We start from the raw sequence: 12851 nt of genomic DNA, 5'->3' as shown, positions 1-12851 counted from the left end.
GCGGCTTCCCTCCGAGCTGCTTCTTCGCCCCTTCCTCACGGCCTACCATCGGACTGGAGCGGCGTTTCCTGTCGGGACCAGCCGGAACCCCAGCTTCGGCGGCGGCGCAGCGCGGGGACACCATCACGGAGCGGGCGATGCCTTACCGGGTCGCCGTGCGGTAAGCTCCGGAGTGCTGTGACAGCCGACTCCAACATCGAGGAGCTGTGGCTGCGGGCGTCCAGCCGCGGGCGGCACTGGATTTAAAACACCGCGGAGCCTGGGATCCGAGATCGCCAGAGTCGGAGCTCCAACCAGCGCGGCCTGAGGACTTTGGGTGCCGCGGTCTCCGGGGAGGAAGCGGCCGCTCCAGACATTCCAAGCCGCTGAGGAGTGTTCACCCGATGCCGGAGTTTCATTCTCCCGGCAAGAGGGCCTGAAAACATCGGACTGCCGTAGCAGCGACTGCGGAGGCCACAATAGACCCGACTATGGGTGAACAGGGGACGGGACTGGACTTTGCTGCCTTCCCCCACAGTGGGAACCATTGTGGGAGGATGTTTTTATGTTTATTGTTAAATTCTTTAATGTTGTGTCTTATCTTTATTCGTGTGCTGCAATGGCAAGTCAAATTTCACTACACCAACTGGTGTATGTGATAATAAATGTCCTTTGTATCCACTCTGGTGTAAAATAAATTCTTCCAAATTGTTCAACAGTCAATTGGCAATTGACTAAGTCGGATCGGTCTCAGATTAAATGTGTAGGAAAGTACTGCAGATGATAGTATAAACGAAGATAGATCAGCAAAGTATTCTATGCTTGGCGAAACCTTACAGTAAGTCACTGAAGACAAATATCTCAGAGTCTTTATACAAAACAACCTGAAGTGGGAAAAGCAGTCACACTATGCTGCAAACAAAGCCACGAAGATGATCAACTTCGTCCAGAGAAACTTCCACCATTGTTCTAAAACTGTCAAAAAAAAAAGTACCAAACCATAGCCCAACCGCACCTGGAGTATGCCTCCGCTGCTTGGAACCCCGGCACCAAGAAAAATAAAGATGTTCTTCAAAATGTTCAACGAAGAGCAGCCCGGATTGTGTGCGGCGACTTCAGACAACAATCCAGTTTAGCCAAAATGCTCGTCGACTTAAACTGGGACTCCCTTGAAACCAGACGCAGATGCTCAGACTGACCATCCTTCACAAGATCAACCAGGACATCGACCCCGACGATGACTTGTACGTCAAAGAGAAAACAAGATCCAGAAGAAGCCACAACAAGCAACTTGTAGTTCAACAACACACATCTACTCCCTACATCCAGTCATTTTTCCCTGAAGCAATTCCCCTCTGGAATGCCCTCCCACAATCCTCTGTTGACATGTCCACCTACGCAACCTTCAAGACCTCCATCCAGGCCCACAGACTGCACAGCCTCCGCTAGACCAGACCCACTCTCATCAACTTCCAGTATAGTCCCTGGTGGACTCTTCGGGAGTGATGACAACAAGATACAAGGTACAGACTTAGGCTTGTACACTCTGGAGTTTAGAAGGATTATAGGGGATCTCGTTGAAACATATAAGAGGGTTTGGACACGCTAGAGGCAGGAAACATGGTCCTGATGTTGGGGGAGTCCAGAACCAGGGGCCACAGTTTAAGAATAAGGAGTAAGCCATTTAGAACGGAGACGAGGAAACACTTTTTCTCACAGAGTGGTGAGTCTGTGGAATTCTCTGCCTCAGAGGGCGGTGGAGGCAGGTTCTCTGGATGCTTTCAAGCGAGAGCTAGAAAGGGCTCTTAAAAAATAGCGGTCAGAGGATATGGGGAGAAGGGAGGAACGGGGTACCAATTGGGGATGATCAGCCATGATCACATTGAATGGCGGTGCTGGCTCGAAGGGCCGAATGGCCAACTCCTGCACCTATTGTCTCTTGTCTATTATTGTCAGACACAAAAAGTTGGAGTAACTCAGTGGGTCAGACAGCATCTCTGGAGAAAAGGAATAGGCGACGTTCCATCCAAGGAATAGGTGACCCTACCAGAGTGACCCTACCAGCTGTGATAATCCAGCTTTTTGTGTCCATCTTCCGTTTCAGATAAAATTTCATTTCTACACTGAGTTCAATCATGGCGGGAGCTCTGGCAAGGGGTTGAAAATCATGTCAGGTTCTAATATCTGCTCTGCATGCTGGACACAATGTAAAAGGAGTGCGATTCCATGCTGATCTAGTCTAACTATGTGCAAATAGATAGCACAAAGAATCGACATATAACAAGATGCGGAAATGCATTCACACCAGTAGTCTCAATGTTTTCAGGCACAGCTGGGAAAGATGCGAACTCAGGCAATAAACAGACACAAAATTCTGAGAATGAAAACTTGCTATTGTTTTAATATCGATGGTCAAGCAGAAGATTCTATTGTACACAAATTTCTTCTGGGAATTTAAAAAAAAATCACAGAACATATATTTAGTCTTCCAAAAATGGAAATGTCTACACAGTATTTTGATAACCTGGGCCTCAATAGATCAATTATGAATCTTTTTGAGAAATATCAGTACCAGCATAATGGAAATGGACACTATTAATCAACAAAATGGCGACAGCATCGTTAGTTGCACAACTATAATAAGTGAAATAAAAATAAATCACTAAAAACACATGATGATGTCTGTAGTTTCCTCATGATTTCATAAAGTTACTTAAATGTTTTAATGTTAACAAAACATTTAATTGGATTAACACCAAAAATAATGCATTTATATGAACATTCTACCTTTCCCACTGGCATACAATCAGCAAAGCGCAATACATAAACTGTAAATCATTATTGATCACGTGTACTACTCCCTCATTAGGGTTAACAACTGGCATGCATTTTTATAGAAGGTACAAGATCAAGCACCACCAGTGTTTAAAATATTTGTATCATTACCACATGCTGCAATTATAAATGTGGTAACACTCGGCAGAGTGAGCAGGTTGTGTTCTGAGACGCTGATTTTATAAAAATATGCCTTATAATAAGGGATTAGTAATGACACGGAATCTCCCTGAAATCCACTGCAAGTTATTTTCCAGTAAACTTGCAGCAGCAATGCCAGAGTCCAGTCTCAAAATGTAGTGCAATACTGAAAATGTTTAATGGTCAAGTGCTTATTTACAATGTTACAGTTTTCATATCCAACCCATAGGACCAGGTTCTGGTAGATACTGGTCCAACAGATCCCTGCCACAAGTTTCTGAACAAATTCGCTTTCTACACATTTCCCATGTCAGAATTTCAAATGGCATAGAGAGGACGTGAAAACTGTAACGTTGACCAGTAATGGTGGTGGAGCAAATTGTCTCTTCTGTGCAAACCGTAATAAAATCTAAACTATGAATGTTCTTCATAAGCTGAGTTTTGGATTTATGGGTTAGAATGTATCTTTTCTGATTTGCAGATAGCTGCTATTATATTGATCTTGGCAGCCTGAGGTTCATTTACATCCACATGCAAGGTAACAAATGTCTGCTATCATCCCCACATCAAATCAATCAAAAAGTTTAAATGAACATACCTAGATTGTTAAAATAATTTATGAACATTTCAAGCCCACTTGGCACCAACTGTTGAGGCTCTGATTCAAGCCTAAATTGCCACCATCAAATTCATGCTATAACTGTTGAACAGCCAAAGCCAGGTATGGTTGAGACGGCTTTTTAATGCCAGCTCTCCTAACAAGCAAGACTCAACAATCTGCTGCAAAAAGGGGTGGGGGGTGAGATGAGGAAATTCAATATCCCTCAACACATTAAATTAAATAAAAAATCATGGACACAACTCAGTTATGTAAGTTATCAATATACACTTTTTTATTTCACTTATTATTCGTGCAAATGAAGGTTGATACCACCATAAAGAGCAATTACAGATGTGGTTTTAGGAAGAGACTCAGGATAGCTACTTCTCTTCCTGCAAGCACCCAGTGACTGTGTATTTCAGACTGCGGTTGACGGATTCAAATCGTAGACCTTTACTGTCAGAAGTTACAGTCGTGAAACTTCATCCTACCAATGTCTGGTGCATTGTGGTCAAGCTCCTTGAAGGCTTAACCCTACGAGCAAAGGCGTTTTCTATTTCCTTTCAAAGATGCTGACACATGGTGCATAACTGTTCCATCTGCAGCAGCCTGCTTTAGTGCCTTGCTCACGTGGTAAATGCTTAACGTGTGATTGCTTTCATTTACAATCCAGAAAGAAATGACAATGATAAAGAAATATCAGGCAATGCACTCAGAGAGACGCATTCACATAATTAACTTCAATAACCCTGGTTCTGGCAGGGGTAGTGGAAGCGATGAGGGGAAATGCCAAGATTACTGCTCATGCAGAGACTCATGGAGCAATACAACACAGGCCTTACAGCTTAGATTGTCCTTGCCGATCAAGTTGGCATACAGGGCTAGTCCCATTTGCCCGCATTTGGCCCATTGCCCTCTAAACTCTTCCTACCAATATACTTGTCCAATGGTCTTTTAAAAGTCATAATTATATCTAGTTCTATAGCTTCAAGAGAGTTGGAGAGCTCATGGGCTAACGGAATCAAGGGATATGGGGTAAAAGCAGAAAAGGGGTACTGGTTATGGATGATCAGCCATGATCATATTGAATGGCGGTGCTGGCTCGAAGGGTCGAATGGCCTACACCTATTTTCTATGTTTCTTCTGGCAGCTCATTCCAACTATTGATTACCCTCTGAGTAAAAATGTTGCCCCTGAGATCCATCTTAAATCTCGCCCCCCTCACTTTCTCTCGAGTTGGGGAATCCTCTGCTCTAGGAAAAAAAACAATGAACATTCATTTTATTTACTTCTAAGTGCTTCCACACATACATAAGTGTTTCTATGCATTTTTAGAAGCTCTGGCAATCCCAATGTTCATAGATAATGAAACTTTATCCCATTAAATCTTAGGGATAAGGAGGGAGGAATAAGAAAACTGGAAAAAAATCTTCTCAGAGATTTTCATTTCCCCCCCAGAGATCGAGAGCAGAGCAAAGACAGGAGGAGTAAGTTGGGGGGGGGGGGGGGGGGGGGGGGGGGGGAGGACAGTAAAGAAGTTGGGAAAAGAGCCAGGGGCACAGTTTGACGATTACAGGACTTATTCTAAAAAGTCAGACATTTGTGAAGTACAGTATGCTTCTTTGTGCAATGGAAGTAATTTCTTAGAAATCATCACATATGGTATATTAAATGGCACACATTCATAAAATATATTTTAATGTTGCAAACCCCATGTACCAAAATAGTACCACATGGAGCATTTACATGAACATTTTACAGATACAGAATACTCTTAAAATGCATAATTAAAACATTACAGAGATTTTAGGTTGAGCTCTGCAAATGTCATCAGTCATTATCCTGATAAATTGGCAGGTCTCAAGGAACTCAGTAATTTAAGGAAAAGAAAATATTATTGTAAAGATAATATTGTAGAAAATCCAAACAATTTAGACTAACAGATTATAAAATTCACACTCTAATAGCAGACTGTGGTTATTTTCTATTTCTTTACTTTCGTCTTTGCAGACCCAATAATTTGCACCTAGCTAAAAAAAAACAGAATAGTAAAACACTATTTGTATGCTACCTCATCAGTAAATGAAATTATGTCTACCTGTGTGCATCATTCCTACAGGAGAATTATTTTAACCCCTATCAAGAGTGCTTTCTACTCAAAGCTCACACTAACATAATTTTATTTACAACATAAAATATGGGGATAAGAGTTCAACATTATCTCTCACTGAAGCATTGGGTTGTGAAGCATTATTTTTAGTTTTAAGAGCATTTGGGGGTTTCAGAGCAACACACACATGCAGGGCTTGCCTACATTTTACAAATAGGTTCCTACCCTCCTATATGCAAGTGCAACTTGATCCTTCTACAGATACCTTTTCCTAACCATCAATGCAACTATTATGGGCAAAGATAAATGATATCCCGCTTGCAAACACAGCAAGTTTTAAAGAGATGAATAAAACTTGCCTAAATATGTCAGCTTTCCCTCTTCTGAAGGGGAAACCCATCCAGTTTTGCCCAAGGGTTTACACAAAGGCTGAAAACTTTCAGCAAAATGAAATTACATAAACAAACCTCACATTGTCCTCCAGCATTGAAGAATACCTGATCAACCTTTATATTTCTTTAAACAGGTCTCCTTTCAGAACATCAAGTGGGATGGATACCCAGGTTGATACTAACTAAACCTATTTAATTGTTATTCTGCTGCATAAACAAAGACTGTAAAGATCTGTTAGAACTACGCAAAGCATAAAATTTAAAATACTTCAAGTTTAGAACCAAAGGTTATGCTACAAAACTACTAATTATTGAATGAAACTAGAATTTCATTTAAAGCAAACTCTGATGCTACTAGCTTAAGTAAAAAAGGACTGTCATTTTATGTATATATTTTCTTCAAAAATGTGCAATCTGAAAATTTAACTTAGTCTGTAAACACTTGAATCTGGCATACTGACCCTGAAGAGGAAAAATAAAAACACATCAATGTGTTTTGATACCAGCAATATAATCAGAATTACCCTGAGAGGTAAAGGCAGGTTTATGTGAACATAAGAAGTCATTTGTTCCCAGAAACTAATTTCTTTAGTGTTTATGTGGCATTTACACCTGCTCCTTGTCTCTAACGCTTGGTAGTTTTAGATTTTAAAAAAATAATTCAATGTGAATGAGTGAGACAGGCAGAATTAAGTATCACAGTGATGGCATATACCAATCACACTTGCCCCTGTTCCATAGGCAATGTCAAAAATCACAACCTCAGCACACATGATAACAGCACGTGTCATAAAGGCACATAACTTTGACTGAGGCTGAACTGCTATAATTGGCATTAGTCATTAAAATTAGGAAAACACAAAGTGCTTGAGGATCTCTGCGGGTCAGGCAGCATCTGTGGAGGGAATGGACTGATGATGTTTCGGTTCGGGACCATTCTTCAGACTGAAGTGACCCGATGCAAAATGTTGTTTGTCCATTCACTCCACAGATGCTGCCTGACCCGCTGAGTTCCTCCAGCACTTTGTGTTTTGCTCAAGATTCCAGAGTTGTGAATCTGTGGAATTCTCTACCACCACAGATGGCAGTGGAGGCCAATTCACTGGATGTTTTCAAGACAGAGTTAGATTTAGCTCTTAGGGCTAAGGGAATCAAGGGATATGGGGAAAAAGCAGGAACGGGGTACTGATTTTGGATGATGAGCCATGATCATATTGAATGGCGGTGCTGGCTCGAAGGGCCGAATGGCCTACTCATACACCTATTTTCTATGTTTCCATGTTTCTCTTTGCAGTTCTTGAGTCTCCATTAAAACAAGGTGTTGGGTTAGGGGCGGTGAGGATGCTCTCCAAAGATTTTACTTCTCTATAAAGGTGAGATACCCAATCATCTTAACATTTTTGTTGGTCAGGCAAGGAACGGGAAGAGCTTTTTTGAATGCTGGGAATGAAGGGAGAAAGAACCTTGATTATCATTGCAAGATCCTTTTCAAAGAGAACTTTGCTCGTTAAGTTAAAGACATTAGTACTGGCAATTGAAACAATTGTCACTTTGAATATCCAAGGTGCACAGTGAAGCCTGGATGAAGGTGCCTCGTGTTAAAATATTTAAACACTAAAGATATTCATCCCATGACGGGGGCGGGGAAATGGGGGAGAAGTGGGGGACCCTTTCCTAGCGAATGGTCTGTAAAAAAAAGATTTGTTACACAAAGCTGCATCGTCTGCAAAAATGCAAGACAGATTATTGTTTCTTTACTTTTTTTTAAAATTCCAAGTGAGCAAATTTTATTCTAGATCATAAATTTATGGGGAGTGCTTTGTGAATTCTGCGTGTGCATTTACATCATGTGGGTGTCACCTACACTTGGTATGCTTTCCCATTTCTTTGCACCAGACAGCAATGGTCTGAGGGAGTTTTAAAACATGATGCTACGTTAGAGGAGTGCTTTGGGTTGCAAAGAACCAACAGTAATAATGTATAAAGAATCATTAAAACCAAATTCTAAAATTTAATTCCAAGTTTGGACTGGTGTTAATTCAACCCAGAACGCAAAAATTAAACACCTGAAATGTAATAATTTTCTCATTTATACTTGTGCGATCAAATGCAAAGATTATATTGTACCATCTAGTATTAATTACTTAATTAAACTATTTTTTTGGTTTGAATCACTTTTCAATTCAGATTCACAATTTGCCTTAATGCATTATATATTGTGATTTTGCATGTAACAAAAGTATTTTTAAAAGGAGTGTTTCATGGAAGTCATGAGTACAAAGCGGGATTTGGCCGGATGAAAGCAGACTGGGTCAATTGAACATGTACATTTACTAAAGATAGACACAAAATGCTGGAGTAACTCAGCAGGTCAGACAGCATCTCTGGAGAAAAGGAATAGGTGACGTTTCAGGCTGGAACCCTTCTTCAGACTCTGAAGAAGGGTCTCGACCCGAAACATCACCTATTCCTTCTCTACATAGATGCTGTCTGATCCGCTGAGTTACTCCAGCATTTTGTGTCTATGTTTGGTCCAAACCACCATCTGCAGTTCCTTCCTATACGTACATTTACCATATGAATCTATGGCTATTGTGTGCAAAAATCAGCACAGTCTTCAATAAAGATCATTTCTTAATAAAATGTACAGATGATCAAGTCACAATTGTTAATCCTTCAGTGTGAACATCATGATGTTTTGATCAACATGCATTGGGCTTGTGCAACTGCAACAGGAACATCAGCCCAGAAAGCTACAGGATTATTTCACTTTTATAAAACTTAATGTGTACATCATTAAAGGAACACCAGGAAGCACCAGAAATGATTTCTAGTCGGCATTATCCACAAACTTCCAGATTATGAAGTCATCCAAATTATTTAATGACTCACAAAGCACCCCTGGGTTGTTTATTCAAACTAATCCGTTACAGAATCCTTTAGACCTGCTTATAGTTCAGATTACTAACTTGTAATCTTAAAAGACATTTGATCACATATAGTTTTCATCATCCAACATGTTTACTTTCCCCCTTGAAACTGACATGTGGATGACAAACATGAAGTTTTCTTCAACCAATCATCCTGTAACTGTAGAATAGCACCGTTCATAATCTTAATTTAGTCCCAAGTACTTTTTCAGCCAATGGTGTAGCTTTGAAGTTTAGTCAGAGATAAAACAGCAGTCTAGTGCTCAGCAAGATCCCACAAATTGTGGTGAAATACAAAGCTAGATAATTTGCATGAATAATACTAGTCAAAAGCTCAATATTAACCAAATCACTGGAAGAACATGCTGGCTTGTTTGCCTAAAGGTTGCATTGGGATTTTCTTACATCCATCCAAGAGGAACAATTTTGCCTTGTTTTAAAATCTCACCAATGGCAACCAGCTAATTTAGAATGTGCATATAACAAGGGCATTTTAAAAAGTGGGTTTCATACAAGCAATGAGTACATAGCCAGCAAAAATGAGGGTGAAAGCAGTTTAGTCATAAGAACAAAGGCAAGTACTATGTGTTTAATCCCTATGCTACACCATGAAGCTGGACAAGATTAAGTGCTCAAGTGGAAGGCACAATTTAAAATGGAAACCATCACAAATTGTAGTGGAATGAATTTTTCTATATTTATGTGACATTTTCAATTGACATTCTAAATTTGAAGGAAAAATCCCAAATTTGTGAAGTGCTCAATGTTCCCCTTTATTGAGCAATATTACATGATGAAACCAATCTCCCTCTCTCAAAGAACGAGCCACAGGCTATGAGACAGAATTCCAAAATTCACTAAACATTTAACTTTAAATTCAATTTGCAAAAGTGGAATGGGATTGGCGAGGCAAAAATGGGGGTGGGGGGGAAATAAACATTTTATTTGCTAGAATCAAAGCATCCATATGAAGCAGACTAAAATTAAATTGTACAATAGCTTTAAACTGATGGTTTTGTTGTTGTTTTTTAAATGTATAATACTAATTTACAGAATTAGGTATGAGTGTATATTATGGATTGGTTCGAATGACTTGGTGATGCTGAAATAGACTGTATAGATTATAATCTATTCCAAAAGGAATTTAGGTCACCAGTCTTACTGGAAAACATTTGTACACTTCTTTCTATTTCAATCACTATTTACAACAGTTCTGACTTTTCTCAATTGGAGCTGAACACAACATGTATGCTGAATGCAATCCAAGGTGTCAGAGAGAAAGAAAGGTGGAAATCCTCAGACTGCAGCCTCTGTACTTCAATGTGATATTTCACTTCATCAGTCCACCACCACAACGCTATTGAGATCAATTAATATTTTTCATGTTGTATGGCAAAGTTATTTTAAGGGGTGCTCTTCAAAATCTGGTTTGAATGACTTCTTTCATGTAGTGTTTCAACACAAGCTCTAAAAGAGGAAAGCTTTGTTACATATTAGGTTTTTTTTTAATGTTATGTGCTTTAAAAAAATGTTTTGAGTATCACATTTACTCAACTGTTAGGTTTCTACATATTTGCACTATTTTCATTATCACGGATCATTGCACCAAAAGGGCAGGAGAGAACAGGATAAAAATAAACATCCCCATCTGTGTGTGCAATTCCTTCCGAGAAATTCTTTGTAATGTTATAAGTATTTTCAAATGGACTATGTTGGCACAATGACATAATAGAATTGCACCAGAAAATTATTTTGGATGGGTTTCAAGCAAGAAAGAAAATGTCTTCCTCGACGATTTTGTCAGAATATTGCCAAACAGGAACAGATGCTCGACTCCTGGATGAGTTTTGAATAAAACTTCTTTGTGAGGGGAGCTGACTGCCACAGCTGACAAACAACAAACCTGCAAAAACAAAAAGGATGCATTTAAAATCAAAGATTCCAATGTTAATTTATATATTTCTTTTTGAGTCTTTTGGTATTTAAAATCCCAGTAAGGGCAACAATAAAGTGGGGATTTACCTTTCACTTGCACAAAAGGATTATTAAATTTAGTTGCTCCCCACAGTAGCAGGAGACATTTTCTACAAAGAATAAAGAAAAACTGAAAAGACAGAATAAAATCCAGCTGCGCAGAGCACTCTTCTAGTGGATATAATGCAACGGTTTAATCAAAAAGTCTCGATACAAATTTCCTACTCATCCCACACGCTGCAAGAGGAAGAGACAGATTCTCTGCCCAAGCCACTGAAAAAGCATATTCTCAGTTGAAGAATATGAACCAATAGCCATGCAAGACTTTGTGAACAACCTTGAATCAACAAGTATCTATCAAATTGTATATGTTATTATAATTTTAGTAAAATCACAAAATAAACACAAAAATAATGAAGGGGGGGGGTGAGAGAGAGATACAGAGAGACGAAGGTAGAGAGAGATGCAGAGCGAGTGAAAGGGGGACAGAGAGAGAGACCCACACACAGGGACTGAATGGAATTGGAAGAGGTAGTGTGGTTAGGAAGAAATGGAAGGGCAAGACATTGCTGCCTCACTCCCAAATTGATCGCAGGTCCGTGGCAGACACCATGTCCCAACCCTATATTCATCCCTAGAACATCTGGATTCGGTCAATCCTCCTCCACTTTCAACATCATTGTTCCAGAATATAGTTCTCAGCATTCTAGAGCAACCTTTCCAATGACAAAGTCCAATGTCTGCAATAAAGTAGATGAGAATCTGACCGTATCCTAGTTTACGGAAGGATCATTCAGAAGCCTGATAAGAGAAGAAGTTGTTCCCAAGTCTGGTGCAGCGCTTTTTCAAGCTTCTGGATCTTCTGCCCGACAGGAGTGGTGAGAAGGAAAAGTGACTAGGGTGGGAAAGGTCTTTGATTATGTTCCCGAGGCAGTGTGGAGTGTGGATGGAGTCAATGGTGGGGAATCTGGTCTGTATTGGTCAAAGTCAGCATCGATTTATGAAGGGGAAATCATGCTCGACTGATCTTCTGGAATCTTTTGAGGATGTAACAAGTAGAATGAATATGGGAGAGCCAGTGGATGTGGTGTATCTGGACTTTCAAAAAGCCTTTAACAAGGTCTCACACAAGAAATTAGTACTCAAAATGAGAGCACATGGTATTGGGAGTAGGGTATTGACATGGACAGAGAACTAGTTGGCAGACAGGAAGCAAAGAGTATGAATTAACAGTTCCTTTTCAGAATGACAGGCAGTGACTAGTGGGGTGACACAAGGCTTGGTGCTGGTTCCCCAGTTATTTACTACTACATATATATATATATATATATATTGAGGATGCTGTGAGGCTGCAGGGTGACTTGGAAAGGGTGGGTGAGTGGGCAGATGCAGTATAATGTTGATAAATGTGAGGTTATCCACTTTGGTGGCAAGAACAGGAAGGCAGATTATTATCTGAACGGTGTCAGATTAGGAAAAGGGGAGGTGCAACGAGATCTGGGTGTACTTGTACATTAGTGACTTAAAGTAAGCATGCAGGTACAGCAAGCAATGAAGAAAGCTAATGGTATGTTGGCCTTCATTGCAAGAGGATTTGAGTTTAGGAGCAAGAAGGTCCAACTGCAGTTGTACAGGGCCCTGGTGAGACCACACCCGGACTATTGTGTGCAATTTTGGTCTCCTAATTTGAGGAAGGACATTATTGCTATTGAGAGGGTTCACCTGGTTAATTCCCGGGATGGCGGGACTGACCTATGATGAAAGAATGGGTCGACTGGGCTTGCATCCACTGGAATTTAGAAGAATGAGAGATCTTATAGAAACATATAAAATTCTTAAAGGATTGGACAAGCTAGATGCAGGAACAATGTTCCCGATGTTGGGAGAGT

At 40.1% G+C, this 12851-nt stretch overlaps 1 protein-coding gene and 1 long non-coding RNA gene across 2 annotated transcripts in view; both read right to left on the bottom strand.

The window, feature by feature from the left end:
• Window positions 1-5233: 5233 nt before the first annotated feature.
• On the bottom strand, window positions 5234-7097 carry LOC116978889. The gene is made up of 2 exons (XR_004413591.1): window positions 5943-7097; window positions 5234-5718 (listed from the first exon to the last, which is right to left on the bottom strand). It is a non-coding gene; the product is annotated as an uncharacterized LOC116978889 (long non-coding RNA).
• A 2667-nt stretch (window positions 7098-9764) lies between these two features.
• The window catches only part of LOC116978885 (forkhead box protein O1-like), a 61329-nt gene continuing 58242 nt past the window's right edge, over window positions 9765-12851 (bottom strand). The window contains exon 3 of the mRNA XM_033030144.1: window positions 9765-10891. The gene's annotated coding sequence lies outside the window, so the exon portion shown is untranslated. The remainder of the gene's footprint in view (window positions 10892-12851) is intronic.

This window comes from Amblyraja radiata, chromosome 12 (assembly GCF_010909765.2).
Source record: "Amblyraja radiata isolate CabotCenter1 chromosome 12, sAmbRad1.1.pri, whole genome shotgun sequence".
Lineage (NCBI taxonomy): Eukaryota > Metazoa > Chordata > Chondrichthyes > Rajiformes > Rajidae > Amblyraja > Amblyraja radiata.
The sequence above is the reverse complement of the archived record's forward strand: the minus strand, read 5'-3'. Positions and strand labels throughout refer to the sequence as shown.